This window comes from Lissotriton helveticus, chromosome 4_1 (genome assembly GCF_964261635.1).
Source record: "Lissotriton helveticus chromosome 4_1, aLisHel1.1, whole genome shotgun sequence".
Lineage (NCBI taxonomy): Eukaryota > Metazoa > Chordata > Amphibia > Caudata > Salamandridae > Lissotriton > Lissotriton helveticus.
The window spans coordinates 1902441397-1902457499 of record NC_136063.1 but is presented as its reverse complement, the minus strand read 5'-3'; the positions used below and the strand labels follow the sequence as shown (position 1 = coordinate 1902457499).

At 42.3% G+C, this 16103-nt stretch overlaps 1 protein-coding gene across 1 annotated transcript in view; it reads right to left on the bottom strand.

Moving 5' to 3' along the window:
- IL13RA1 (interleukin 13 receptor subunit alpha 1) overlaps positions 1-16103 on the bottom strand; it is a 286361-nt gene that overhangs the window by 172422 nt on the left and 97836 nt on the right. The gene's annotated exons all lie outside the window — the stretch shown is intronic.

Below are 16103 nucleotides of genomic sequence, written 5' to 3'. Positions count from 1 at the left end.
CCAATATTGCACACCGTCCATCCCTAGCTTTTTTAATATAGGGGCCATCATAAACGGCTTTATTTCTTAGTGAACTGGAGGGAAAGCATTTCTTAGTAAACTGGAGGGCAAATAACCTGTACACTTCTTGCAGCAGAATTGCTGACTCCTCTCTAATGAACCCAATATGCCAAACAGCATTTTGAAGTTGAAATGTTCACAAACAGGCAACCAGTGGAATTATGTGATTATTGGATTTACATGATCTTGGCATTTCAGGCGGCACACATTTTGAGTCGCAGACTTTAAAAGTGGGTTAGAAAACCTAAGATTACCTATATCTGAGCCAAAGCCAAAGTTAGCCCAAACGGTACTAATGCGACAATAATGTGGATCTTAATGTGGAAAACGACAAAAATGATCTTTAGGCGCAGGAAAATCTGGAATTTAAGAGCCTGAGCACCTACAACCTGTGCATCCGCATCCTGTCTAGACAGCAGGCAGAGTTCATGGATGGAGAGCATGAAACGAGGTAGAAGAACATGATATCGCAGAATGCTAATTAAGCATATTAAAATACACACCTTTCAGATTTCTGCAGAAACTTTCAACATTCTTCCTATTGCTAACCAGAAAATCTGAAACATTTAACCCAATTCACCTTCCATTACTGTAGTAGCCAGCGCAGTCAATTGAGCCACCAACAGCTTTCTTGTGCTGGAGTTTGTGACTGCATGACTGAGAAACTAGGGACACAGCCATGAGCCAATCAAAAGGAATGCATCACCTACCATATCTGCATGCCACTGACTTATGGAGAAGTGTGGCTCAATGGTTAGAGCGGCAGACCCTGATGCAGAAGTCTGGGCCCGGGACCAGGGTTCAATTCCCGCCTCAGCAGGTCTTGGGCTCAATTTCATCTAACCTGATAATTCTCGCCTCGGTGCCTATTCTAATCAGAAGTCCCACTCTGCAACTCTGAGCAATAGCTTGCTTAATCTCCACAACGGCCCCAACAACGCTAGGATGCCTGGCTTCACCTTGGGGGTGCCCAGGAGTGGGGCACTTCACAGGGAAAGGCCAGGAAGGGTTCCTCAGCGGTATTCGTACAAGCGCCGAGAGACCTCCAGGTAGTCGTACGCTATACAAGTACCTCTACATTTACATTTACATCTACATGCCCAGGAGCCAAAGGGATGGCACAAGTCCAGAGACAATCAAGTGAACGAAGCCAGCGTTTCACCTACTGGTCCAGAGGCTGATGGGCATTCCCAGGTCACTCTAAAGAAAGGACTCCACAGTGTGCAACATATATGCTGGGTATATGCTATGCAGCACATTGGCTGTAGTATTGTCCAAGCTGGCATCTTAAATCCCAGTAAACGAACGGCTTGGGGTCTGCAGAAGCCGAAAGCATGAAGCATTGCGGAAGGGTCAGGCACGAGCTGATCAATGAAGGTCACAGAAACCGAGCTGTTGGGTTAAGTATGTTTTCATAAAGTGGTTCCAGTTTAAGGCCTCGGCTGAAAAGATGTGACTCACATTTGTGGGTTTAATGCGTAGGGGCTGATCTGCACTGCATCTATCCATTTTCTATAAGTGCTTCTGGCTATGGCACGCTGCGGAGAATCATCCGATCGACTTAGAAAGGACTTCCAGATGTGAAGCCAAAGCCTGGGAGTGAAATTCCGGTCAAGGGGCTCCGACGGGAATTACATGTGTAGCACAAGACCTCCGCTGATTGGATATAAAAAGATTCATCACCACTTGAAGACTCTCTTCCTGTTTTCAATTCGCCGTTTCAATTTTAACTCTTTAGTTTATATTTCTGTCTCACCAGAAATTCTGCTTCTTCCAGTCCAACATTCCTGCATAGCTGATGCTGCCTGTGTGTGATCCCTACGGCCGTTGCCTCCATGAAAGTTCCTTATCTTTCTTACTGGCCTACAGCACTGATGCTCCATCCAATTGGCTCACAAAGCTGCTGTTTTTTGCAGCCTGCCTAAAATACCGCCGTCCTGTGCTAATCCGCCAACAGTATCCCTGCTTCTTCAAGGTCCATCATTACAGCAGCTTCTTTTGTGGACAGGGCTGATGTCAATTCCACCTCACCGAAAATGGTGTTTGTTTTGTCTATAACGGATACAATGCTATTACTTCAATGGTGATGCTGTGTTTTTACAGCATGCCAGTGATGTCGCTAAAGCTTCCCAATTGCTGATAATGCTGCAGCTCAGTTGGATCAGTCATGGATCCCATTAACTGCCTTCTAATTTGGCAATGCGTCCCTGTCATCATTTTATGTGTCACTTCCGGTCTTTGTGTAGCACATGAACAAAGTAAACATTGATATTTCTTAATTACTGTCCGTCTGCTGGCTGTGCTGTGATTAAGGAACTATTTCTTCTTTTTCTTTTTTTTCGTTTACATTATTTTTGTAATGCATACTCGAATCCACGCAACTCGAAGATATTGGAGCACATCATATGACCACAAATTACATTGCACAAGGTCACATTCATGTTTTTTAACGCGTGCTTTTGAGGGCAGAGTTCTGAGAGCTTTGTACTTGACAGTAATTTTGCAACGACAACTCCTTGTGTGTGAATGTTTGTCCTTCTCTCCATACCACTGTAAATCACTCCACTCTAATTCAATTCACTCCACCCTAATCCACTGCACCCTAAGGTAATCCTCTCCACTCTAATGTAATTCACTCCACTGTAATGTAAACTGCTCCACTCTAATGTAATCCACTCCACTCTAATCCACTCCAGTCTAATACACTCAACTCTAATCTGCTCCACTGCTATACACTCCACTTGCATCCACTCTACTCAACTCTGATCCATCGCACTCTAATAAACCCCACCCCTCTCCAATCCACCCCACTCCACTTCAATGTAATCCACCCCACTCAAATCCAGTCTAATACATTCAACTCATCTCTTATCCACTCCACTACTATATCCCCCACTTGAATCCCTCTAATCCACTCTGATACACCACACTCTAATAAATCCCACCCCTCTCCAATTCACCCCACTCCACTCTAATCCACTTCAATTTAATCATCCACTCCACTCAAATCCGGTTTAATACACTCAACTCAACTCTAATCCACTCCACTACTATATCCTCCACTTGAATCCACTCCACTCTGATCCATCACACTCTAATAAACCCCGCCCTCTCCAATCCACCCCATTCCACTCCACTCTAATCCACTTCAATCTAATCCACTCCACACTCTAATTCACTCCACTCTAATCCACCATACTCTAATTAATTTCCACTCTAATCTAGTACATTCTAATCCAATACACTGTAACCCAACCGAGTCAGCTCTATGGCACTCTGCACCACTTCACTCTGACACTCTATACTCCTCCACTCTATACCGCTCCCTTCTACACCACTCTATTCCCCTAATGTACAACACTACCCCAGTCCATTCTGCTCTACGACGCTCCACTAACTTTTAACCATGCTGAACAACAGCCACACTGGTGTACAACATGAATAAAACACATTGTCAAAGGCAATAGCTCTCACTTAGGCGAGACCTATTGGTGTTATCAATGCTTGTTTAAGCACTGGCACCACGAGAGAGCCCTCCAGCTCTTCGAAGTTAATTTTTCAGCCAGACAGTTTCTGTAAAGTAGTGCTGTGATTTCAGCCCCTTGTTACTGAGCTTGCTTAAAGATGGCATTAGGTCGATGGGCTCCATGGGCTATATTGCGGCGTGTGGATTTGATACTTTTTTTCCACCTCTCGTAAGGCAAGGAGCACACTTTGGTCGTTTGATTGTTTTAGACACAGAGACTACATGCAGTCCAATCTCATTTAGATGTTATTTTGGTACTATCGATGAATAATTTTTAATCTAACTGACCAGTTGGCCGCACTAATATTTTTGGGGTTGTTTGAATTTTATTGGCTAATTAACCACGGTTCAATATTTCCTTAAATCTTTTATATTTGTGACTTCATGATGCTTGACCCATTGCTTCTCTTGTATTTCATTTGTGATCACACAAAGATTTATCCTGTAGCAGGTTTTTATTTTGATGATTTACTCCTTTAATAATATATCGGCATTGCAACGCTTCAGAGCTCTCATGGTGTTATTAAGTTTGTGTTTCAAGGCACTGATTTCTTTTCCTGTGCTTTGATATGGTACAAGATGCTGTCCCAGTGGAGGACGCAATACATTCGGGCTTAGTATCCCAAATAATGCCGCTAAAAGCCTTGCCCATGCCAGTGGGATCCTGGGAAAAGTATTTCCCATTGAAGTATGCTCTTCTATGCATAATTTAAAATCAGGGTTTTACATTTAATGATTTGCCATTTTATATTCTTACTGGGCTCCATTTCGGCCCCAGAGCCTATTAACCAGTGGCAGCCCTGCTCCCCTCCATAACAAAATAAGGTGATGTTCTGACAGCCATGATCGCATTCAATAGCTATTTTCAACTAGGTGATTTGATGGAAGTTTACAATGGACGCCCACATGTAGTCCAAGGTTGTGTACCACGGAGGAGGAATATAGGTGTGCGCCAGCAGTTGATCTTCTAGAAATCCTCTGTTTAACAGTTGTAGGTGCTGAGTTGCTAGTGTATTAGCCAACGCTTTGCCTTTCTAGTGTCTGTCCTGTTTTAGGTACTTTTGGAGAGGTTTTCAAGAACAAATCATCAAGGTTGCGCCAATTTGAGACTGAGTAAGCACTTTGCGTCAGGGTGATTCACCGCTGTGTTTTGCAGCATGGCCAGCAGCATCGCAGCTGCTTCCTTTTTCTTTGAAGGATTGTGATTTAAATATAGATTTCTGATTATCAGTGGCTTAGTATTTTGCTCTCTATATAATAAGAGGACCTTGAGTTCTACGAGGTGGCTATCCTCGTTCTCGGAATGCAGCATTACAGATATGTCACTATTGAATAATGAATATAGGTGGCGACCACACCCGATGCATGGCCTCCTTGGGGAAGGCAATGAAGGGTGGTGGTGGTGGTGGGAGGGTGGGGGAGGGGTGGAGTGCACAGTTTGGGGTAAGTGGCACAAGAGCTAGAAAACCTGGGTACTCTAAATGGAAGATGCCAGGAGTAGCAGGGTGGTAAAGAGGCTATGCTGCAGTAGCGGGAAAAACACAAGAAGATAAAGGAGAGATTTTTAATAAGAAGCAAGCAAATGGAAAGAACAAAAAAGCAACCAATGGTAAGCCTGGTAGTCGAGACCTATAAGTTAAGCTGTGAATGATGAGTGGAAACCAGCCAGGCATCGTTAGCATCAGACAAGGTCAACGCAATGCATGAAAACAAGCAGACGTCATAAAGCAGCAGGGAAATCAGGGACTTCTTGATATGTTGGATTGACAGTGCATATATAATCTCTTGGATAATGGTACGGATAATATACAGGTTGTCAAATGGCCGAAATTAATATCAATCTATCAGCACTAAATGGAAACAGGAAACAGATGTTGTAATAATAGCTCACCACAATAGCTAAGTACAATATCTATTATTTTCTTTTCTTTATTAGCTGAGACTTTTGTGGAAAGAATATTGCAAAACATTATGGCCAAGATCTCTGTCCAGGGTCTCAGCGATTCGGACTACTAGTCTTGTATAGGGTTGACAGAACATGGCACCTGCCAAAAATCGGCAAATGCCCAATCCACCCAAGATTAGTTTACTTCACCTCACATCAAGGGGAGTAATTACCGGGTACCAAATTGTGGAGCCTGAGAAATACTTTACAGTGCCAGCCGCTGCACAACTACTTGCTCACCTCATCACCAGGCCTGCCATATTTCATGTGCTTCTTCCGATGCCATGACCAGCTTACTTTTTTCTGACAGACGCCTTTATGAGTATTATGGAAAAGCCTGGTAGGAAAACATTATCAATTTTCCCTGTGAATCACTAAATACGATGTGTGGGCTGGGTGGCATAGATAAGACCTGTGCCTCCCAAGCCACTAGGAAACCCACTAAATATGCCAAGTAGATTGGGTGGGGCTAAATGAGGTCTAGGTCTGGGCTGAAAGAAACTATGTCTGTCAAAGGTTAGATGAAGCTTGGAGCTTTACTCCGGCAATCCAGAGGTAGAGTGGAGTCCAAGTCTGCTGGGCATTTGCAGCGCAAATACAAATTACTAGAGACGTGGTATGCGCAGCTAAGTTGGAAAACCTCATGGAAAATGAAAAATTGATTTTAAAGAGTGGGAAATGTTTTTTTGTCTTTACTGGGGAAGATTAATTTGGATAAAATTATTCCATGTTGAAGCGGCAGAATGAGGGACAATTGGCTTATGTACGATACTTAATATCTCAAGGAGCAATAATTAGTATGACCAAGGACACATCAGTCAAAAAATAACATTTGTTATTTATTTTATGAAAATATGCAAGAAATAGTTCAGGTGCTCACATAGAGAAGTGACAACGAGCGTGATGTGATAAGTGGGGTAACTTTAAAATATATACATTGAATTGACAACAGATAAGAGAACTCCTCATGAATAAATTGTACAAAATATATGGAGTTCATGTTGTAGCGTCCCCCCTGCAAAGCAAATTGTAAAGAAATTATATTGGGATTGGTTTGAGTCCAAGGTCAACAACAACTCAAATCTGGGGACCTTAACGTCGAACTTTCTTATTCATAAACCTTCAATGAAGCTGGAACCATTTTTGGATTTAATACAAGTAGCAAGAGATAGAACCTTGTTCTTGAAATTAAGGTATGGCACACTGCCCCTTAAAATATTTGTGAAAAGATGGAAGTCTAAGGGGGGGGACTGATTTAAAATGCCCAGGTTGCCAATGTCCAGAAGAAACCCTTGGCCATTTTTTGTTTGCCTGTTCGGCATACAAATCTGCTAGGACTAAATGGTTGAAACCTGTATGCAGAGAGTTGGGTGTAAAAGATCATAGGTCAGCCCTCCGTATCATCACAACTAACGCTGTCTCAATGTATATTATTTGTGGGGTAGCAACATATCTGGGGGGTGCTTGGTTAATACGTTCTAGATTGTTGGGAAATGTATAAAAATTTTTTTTTTTTTTAAATTGTTTATACAATGTTTTTACTTGTTTTTTAAACTGCTAATTGCTGTTCTGGATCTAATTGTAGTACTTTGGATGGATTGTTTTTATATATTTGTATGCTTGTACTTTTATGATACATGTCTATCGAATAAAGTATTACAACAACAACAATATCTCAAGGAGCAATAATTAGTATGACCAAGGACACATCAGTCAAAAAATAACATTTGTTATTTATTTTATGAAAATATGCAAGAAATAGTTCAGGTGCTAACATAGAGAAGTGACAACGAGCGTGATGTGATAAGTGGGGGTGACTTTAACCCTTTAAGTGCTGCCGTCGGCCAACGGTCGTCACGGGCACTACCTCCCCAGTGCTGCGTGCGACCGCTAGACGTCCAGTTCAGCACTGGATAATGGACAGCGCAGCACTGGGGAGGTTTATTTACGAAGCTCCTAAGGTGTTAAAATATATACATTGAATTGACAACAGATAAGAGAACTCCTCATGAATAAATTGTACAAAATATATGGAGTTCATGTTGTAGCGGTTCAACGGCGTTTTGATCTGAGCTGTTTGAGATCATCTTCAGGACATAGCAAATGTGACCAGGCTGAATCTAAAAGAGATTGGCCACTTAGAAACTATTGTTTTCTGAAACATTATTCCACCCCAGGTTGACCTAATTGGGGTACCCTTGTCTCTCTTACTACATAAAATTATTCCATGACCACACTTTTATTGAACACGTCAGAAGCTCCCAGTAGCAAGTCCCATCAAGTCCCTTGAGGATATGTAAATAATGATTTACAAACTTATTTGGGGATATTTAAATGGTGTTTGGTTCTGACAAATTCTAAGCATCAGTATATGGAACTACATCATAATTTAAAAAAGGATGGGAATCAATGAAGGTGATATGTGAAAGAATAGGGTTTCTCTTAGAGAGATTATACATGCCAAGAATAAGCTTGATCTGTTACTGTATTTGGGCATCTGACATATTTGAAAAAATAAATAAAACACTGCTCTTATCACTAAACTAAAGCTCATAAAATGAGGAATATTCTCCAGTTTGGGATGAAAACATAGCTTTAGCCATTTTTCACACGACTAAATGCTAAAGTTGTATTCAGCCTTGTCACCGAGGAGGCTGAGCGTCTCCCAGTATTTGCGGAGTGGTGAGAGACACGCTTAGGGAGACTGATTACAGAGTAGAGTTTTAGAAATATAAGTATATCAGCAAGTCTGTAGAATGTATTTCAGTATAGTATCAAACACCAATCTAATTATTGAGGGAGAATATATATTTCTGTATAGGGTGCTGAGGTGGAGGCTGAAAACTAGTATAGCCACTGGTTCATGTGCACTGTTTAATAATGTCAGACTATATGCATATACTTCAATATATTATATAATTGCATTGGCATAACATGCCTTAGCCAATGATTTGAAAGTTATGACACAGTGATTGATTCAGGAGAAATCACAGAGGATCTTTGATGCATGTACAAAATATACAATTTACTACACAGTTTAGGGTGCAGGGCTCTACATCTGGGAGCTGTTTGCAACTCATTGACAGACACTCAGCAGCAGGTAATGTTCCCCTCAAAGGGCTTTCAACCCTTTGGAAGAATTGAAAACAATGAAACACTGGTGTCAGGGGGTAACAGCACTGGCTGTGCTTCGGCATTCAAGTGACAACAAGAAAAAATTGTAAGTTACGGTTTGCATGAACTGCATTTACAAAGATTCACTGGGGATGACTGGGGGCAGATCTGTGATCAATGTACTACTCCACACCCTAACAATGTATATACAAGCTCCTGTTCTTTGAGGAAGCTGGGGATTGGTTTCCAGAGCTAGGACTCTACACTTGGGAGCTGTTTGGCACTCATCCACAGACACTAAGCAGCAGGTCATTGTAAAAAATTGGGTTGTTGGTTGACTCGGGTGTAAGCCCTGGTCAAGTAGAAACCACAATCCTTATTACGGTAGGGCACAAGCAAACCCCAAATTAACCTGTGCTCAACCCCTTGGAAGCTTGGCACAGAGCAGTCAGGCATAACTTAGAGGCATTGAGTAAAGCATTTGTGCAACACTTCAAACATTAAAGCAGTGAAAACATCTCACAGAAAGATCCTGCACCAAATTAGAAAAATAATGCAAAATGTAATAAATAAAACAAGACCTTAAAGACAAAAGTCCAATTAGTAGAACCAGAGTAATTCATTTTAAGGAATAAAGTATAGAATAGCAGCTAAAAGCACAAAGCGCCAACATTGGCTATCTGGTCGCCCTGGACCGAGTCAAAGGCAAACGTTTAGGCCGACTGCTATAGATACAGTCACAGATTAGTCCTGCTGAAGGGTCTACTTTCTCAAATGTTGTGGCAAGAGTCCTGTTTACGCAGGAGAGGGCTGCAGGGATCATTGAGAGCATCGGAGTAGGGGGTCGGCGTGGTACGGCGAGCTGGCTGAGAGTCCTGGAAGAGCGGGCTGGTGCTTCATGTTGGCAGTCTCCTGCAGATGGTTGATGGTGCTGTGTGAAGATACGAGTTGGCGGCAGCTCACGCTGGTTTTTGGTGCTGCAGTTGGGTCCAGGAGCTGTTTGGGAGCCTTTTATGTCCCTAACGCTTAGATCAGGAAGCCAGCAGACTAGCTCTGGGCGTCACTCTTGGGTCCTGGATGCAAGAAGCCCTTCTTCCTGGTAGAGTATCCACAGGTCCGGGAGTATAGTGCAGAGTTGGTGTCTGAGGTGTGCATTTTTACCCAGTTGTGAAGGAAAAGCTTCAAGAGGTTTCCATTTAAAGTCCCCAGGCATCCTGCCTTACCTGTCCTGGCTCCAGACTAACTAAAGGGAGTATGCAGCCCTTTGTGTGGAGGCGGGACACAGCCTATTCAAGTGTATGTGGGCCCGTGTCTAGGTCCTCCCTTTCATCCTGCCAGTGATGGCCCATCCAAGCACACCTAAGCTCCCTATTGCGTCTGGCTGTCTAGGAGGTATATACAAAGTTCAACTGTCAGCTACACAGGCATTTGACCCAGGTAAAGTCTGCAGGCACTAAAAGGATAAGGCAGGAAAGTGCCAACTTTCTAAAAGTGATACTTGATGTAGGTTGTTTTGTACACCAGATTCTACTTTTAAACAATGAACGTAAGGTTTTTTTGTATTTTAATTAACGTTGGGTGCACAGTGTGAATAGGGCTCCACCCAAACCCTAGGAGTAAATTGTGTAAAAATATCTAGAACCAATGTCTTAGACACTGTATGCACTACTGTGTCCAAGGGCTGCCTCCTGGTCCTATTAAATCAAGATTGTATATAATCAATATCGAATACAATGTAACAACTCAAAAGATAACACAACATTCTTGAATGAATCAATTATTTATTTCAGCGTTTTTTTGTGGGTAGCATATTCTTGTCGTAAATCTTCCAAAAAGAAAAAGTCACAATGTTCTCTTCTCAATGATTATTCAATCCAACCCAATGCATTTCGGGTCTGAAGGACCTTTCATCAGGGGTCTCCACAAACAAAACAATAACGGTTGCTCATCTAGAGTATTTGACTTCAATAATTGTTATTGTAGGGCCTGAGTTAAAGCTCCTGTGAACGTTTGAGAAGTGTGGTGACAGAGAAACCAACCCTTATTGCTTGTGAACTGACAAATACATCTAGTGTGCTAAAGAACTCACTATCTTAGCATGCTGCAAAAATAATTTCATAGCAATTGTAACCCAAGTGAACAACCGAACCGGTGATTCTGAAGTGGAAAACAATGAAGCCAAAGTGCAAACAAATGCAATATGACTCTTTTATTAAGGCCCATGCTGTGATTGTAAAATCTGGCCTCTAAACATGCATGCCCGGCATGTCTGGAATTTATCATGTCATCTAGCACTCCGCTATCGCGTCGCTGGGCTACAAATAAGAGACAGAGTACTCGGTTAGATTAAATAAGCTTGTTTGATTAAGCATATCCTTATTTCAGTTCTATTGCTGATGATGTCCTGCGTACCTACATTTAAGACTCAACAAAAATCTACTTAGTGGTGAACAGGTGCAGTGCTGCTTGCACCAGTAGCGCCCCTTAGATTGCTTACTGGCTATATGTGCTCGTTTTCCATGCTCGCTCAGTGAGAAAGGAAAACGAGAAAAGACTAAGGTGCGTGTATATTGTACTGTGTGCATGCTTGGAATGATGAAGTTACTTGTATGGAGAAATGTGAAGGGAGCAGAATAGATGTGTTCAGAGCAGAATAAAATTCATGACTCATTTCTCTCTGTATTACATTGGAAACAGACCTGTTCAAGATACATGTAATATACTTCTATTTACAGATCATTTTTTCACATTACTGATTGATGAGTATGGCTTTTTTACATCAGTAATTTCAAAACTCAATACATGTACAATGATGTTTTGATTATTCCTTCCCCTAATAGTTGTATAGGTCAACTGTGGTGCTAAAAACCCTTTTGTGATAGTGACTAGTGTACTCATAAAATTAAATTATGTGTTTGATCAAGTAGGTTGATTGCTCATAGATTGTCTTGTGAAAATTAAGGGTCTGTGTGACATGTAATGCGTTCTGTGTAAACAATAGTTTAAATTTGTCATTTAAGCCCTTTGAAATAAGTGTGTTCAAATATCTGATCCAATAGGTTTCACACTGTGACAGTAATTTGGCCATGTCTGTATCTGACTTCTGAATTACTCTCTCTAGGATAGTAAACTGCAATTGTGCGATGGTGTGTCTCCTATTGTTCCAATGAGTTGCCAAGGGTTAGTTGGTATTCTTGACTCATATGTGGCTCTTGTGCTCCTTCATCCTGATTTTGGCCTGCTTTTCTGCCTTGCCTACATAATATAGGCTGCAAGGATATTTTATGGCATAGATCACTCATTCTGTGTTACAATCAGCTGTATATTTCAACCATATTGTATTGCCGGTCCGTAGATGTGCAATGCTTCTTCCCACTATGACGTTGTTGCAGTGTATGTAATTGTTGCTTTCGTTATGCCTGTGTGTGTTTCAATGCCTTTCTCCTTTGCAGGAGATAATAGTTCTCTTAGATTGTTGATTCTGGTGTATGCGAACAATGGATGTTGAGCAAACAAGCCTTTAAAGTGAGGCTCCAACTGAAGTAGTTCCCATTGTCGAAGAGTAATCCTCTTTACGGTGGGTGATTTTGTTGAGAATGTTGAAACAAACACTTCTCTCTTCAAAGGTTCTTAGTTTCGCTTTTTTAAGAGCGTCTTCCTGTCTGTTGCTTGTACTCATTCCAAGGCCTGATCGAGAACCTCTTTGGGGAACCCCGCTTTAAAAAATTGTGTCTTGTACTCATGCAGAGTTACAATTTATCCAACTTGATTGGATGTGATACGTTTGATTCATGTGAATTGAGAAAATGGTAAATGTTTCTTCAATGTTGGTGGATGGAAGCTACTGAAAAGTAGGATATTGTTCTGGTCTGTTGACTTTTTAAATACTTTGGTGTTCCTCCCTGTGTCAGTGATCATTATGTTTAAATCCAGATAAGTGATGTGGGACTGTTCAATGTTGGGTGTTAACTTGCTTCTGGGATTCTTCTGGTGAGTTCCTCCAGAAGATGTTCCAATTCCTGTTTGCTACCATTCCATATGGGAAAAATTTAATCTATGAATCTTTGGTACATAAGACGTTTCTTGGTCCATTCCTCCAACCTTAAGATGAAATCTGTCTCAAATTTAAACATGAACATGTTCGCATAGTTGGGGGCTCCCAAGAAGCAGATGGATGTACCATTGGTTGCATACAAAAAGTCTCTTCCCAATTGAAGTAGCTGTGGAAAAGGCTAAAGTGTAGTAATTCCAACAGGAAAACTTTATTCGCTCTTATCTCCTCAGCAATGCAGTAGAGGCCACTCAATTGCCTCAATGCCATCCTGATGTGGAATTGAAGTGTAAAGTGCTGCAACATCCACAGTGTATGGCAACACTTCCTGGTAATTTTTTGTGTGTACGTCCCCAAACAGCTTCAGGAAATGTGTTGTATCTTGTACATATGATGGACTGGCCTGTACCAATGGCTGAAGAAAAGTATCCAAATATTTGCCTATTGGTTCATGAATTGACCTGCAGCCTGAAACTATAGGTCTGAATGGTGGATCTTGGAGAGTCTTGTGTATCTTTGGAACCATATACAGCGTGGGTCTCCTCTGGTAAACTGTGAGTAAGAATGGTTTGGTTTTTTGACTTCACCAGAAAAATACCCCTTTATATTACATTTATAGCCACCATTATGGGCTGATTGGCCGGATTGTTTGATTGACACAAGTTCCATATTGGACATTTGCCATCCTTGGACCTGTAAATATATATGTTTTAGTGCAGTGGGATGGATTGTCGATCGCTAAAAACCTTGGATTATTTATTGCATACATAATAGCTTGGTATCTATATGGGTATTCATATCATATTAGTTTAAGCTGGACACAAACATTTATTATGTCTGACCACTTACTTGGAATAAAGGCTGTTTTTATTTCTATCGTTTCATTAAAAAAATTCTGGCATGTTAGTTTCCTCTTTTTACTTTCTCTGTGCCATGTTTCTCTATGAAACATGGGGGGAATTAAATATTTCACACATTGTCATTGATATAGTCTGTTATATATACTTGAAGAAGCCTACTCAAAAAGACAAATGGGAGAAATATAAAAGATGTATGCCCTTCATTACAGGCCGAAAACGATATGGTTGTTTATCTCTCTCTTTTGTTTTTTATTGATTTTTATAATCTTGTTGGAAACACTCAGAATAAGAGCCATGATTGTGTCTCTCTCGGATTTAACATTATTTAGTATATATACATGTTTGTCTTGTCTCATCTTTTAATTTACCATATGATTTTAAACAGGTCTTGAACACATTATGAGCATTGCTGTTGTATTTTTGTATATATTGGGGATCAAATATGTCTTTTTGTCCTTGTTTTTGGAACACATATGTTTCTATTGCATTACACAATCTGTTATGTCACATGTATAGTATGGATTGTGTTTGTCTACATGTAGGCACACAATTTGTGAGGGTAACTTTATGTACGCATTGGTTGTTTTAGTGTGATGATAATTTTGATGTATGTGATATTTGTTTAATCACTATCTCATAGTTATGTATTGTTTGTCTGAATATGTTACAGCCCTGAAGAAGTCCAGTATTTGGACTAAACACATTGGCTGTTTTGTGCTGTAATCATTGGATGAATTTACAAGTGAAAATAAATAAAAATGAAGCCTTTTGGAATTTTACTGGGACTCTTACCTTTTGTGGTGCATCACTAGTTGAGTTTTGAACACATCAATAGATGTTCTGGTCCCCGAGTATGAAAGTCATGCCTTTGCCGGGCCAAAATTCATATCGGTCACTAAACTAAAACTGAAATGGATTGCTGCGAGACAGTTCCTTAATAAAGTAACTGCAAGACAACACAGACCATCTTTGATAACTTGACCGAGTTACACTGTATGAGGGGCATATTCTCAAGGAATTATCGCCGAGTTAACTGCACTTTATCGCAGCCAAAGTGGCACTAAAACTATCGCCCCATTCCAAGCTGATGATAACAGCCCATATCACCAGTTGACCTGCGATAGCAGCCGCAAAAAACATTGCCACAGATGAGCCCGGCAACTATCGCTAATGAGATGCAGAGTAGGCTTTCCTGTGCCAAAAGGCGTGACTACACCACTCCGCAACATTCTCAATGACCAGCCAGATCGGCGATAAGATCCTAAAACAGGCGATAAGGTGCATTAGCAGCAAGAAATTAACACCTGTTCTGACCTGTCGGATGACAGCCTGCACCAGAAAAGGGAGCCCAGCCCAGAGCCACACCTGAAGACAAACAGAAGCCATGGAGCTACTGATCATGCAGCTCAGAGCCACAACACACACTGCCACCACCCCCAGTCCCGCCACCACCCCCAGTGACCACCCACCCCCCCGGACCACCCAACCCCCCACCCCCGGACCACCACAGAGGCAGCACAGACACAGACAGCGGACCTTCAGAAAACGCACCAGCCTCGCAGACTTAACATCAGAGTATGTCATTGCCCACTACAGACTCAAAAGGACAACCATCCTCCGCATCCTGAACATCATTGCCCACAGGCTGACGGTACCAACACAGCGGACAACCAACATCCCGCCTCAGACAAAGCTGCTGGCTGTGCTGCACCTGTTGGCCTCTGGTACCTTTCAACCAACAACCACCAGAGTCAGAGTAGTGTCACCGCCAGCCCTATCAAAGTTCCTCAAACCTGCCCTGAATGCCATCATCAGCTTGTTACCCCAGTAGCTATACTTCCCCCACACTGCACATGAACAACTGGAGACCAAGCAAGGTAAGCGTATGCGAATGGGCTGTCCCGTCGTACGCCTGGCTAGTGTAGGGGTCTGAATAAAAAGCACATAGCCGTGGGCTGGTCCTCTTCGGAAATGGCCAACGTCGCTGCCAGGGCTGTGCCTCTCCCCCCGCCACGAGGCAGAAGCCGTGAGCGGTGGTGCGTGAGAACCTGTGCGCCTGCTGCACCCCGGGCCGCTGGTCCCCGAAGCTATCTTGCCTGCCCCTGCGCATCCAGGCATCACTGCTCACCTGCCGACACTGGCGTGTGTCACGGAGGACCCACCATGTGCCGCTGCAAGCTCCAAGCCTGAAGCCCCTGACCTTGGCAGCCTCCTCAGACCATCACGGCCTCCGCGACACAGGCCCGCAAGTACTCCTTTCTCGTTGATGTACTCCACCGGCTGACACAGCAGACTAGTAGGTCACACATTTGGAACAGAGTCTTGATTACACAATGGCAGAGTACATTTTTATGGCTGATTTGATGTCACTTTACTCCCTTCGATGTGGTGCCACCAACTCTGTGCATAGCATTCCAACCACACGTGTCTATGGGCCCTTGCTGACTTCGGCCTTCGCCTAGAGTGTGGTCTTGCAGGCCTCACACCAATCCAATGCCGTCCGTATCAGGCAGGACACGGCATCGACGCGGGCTCACAAACGCTCAG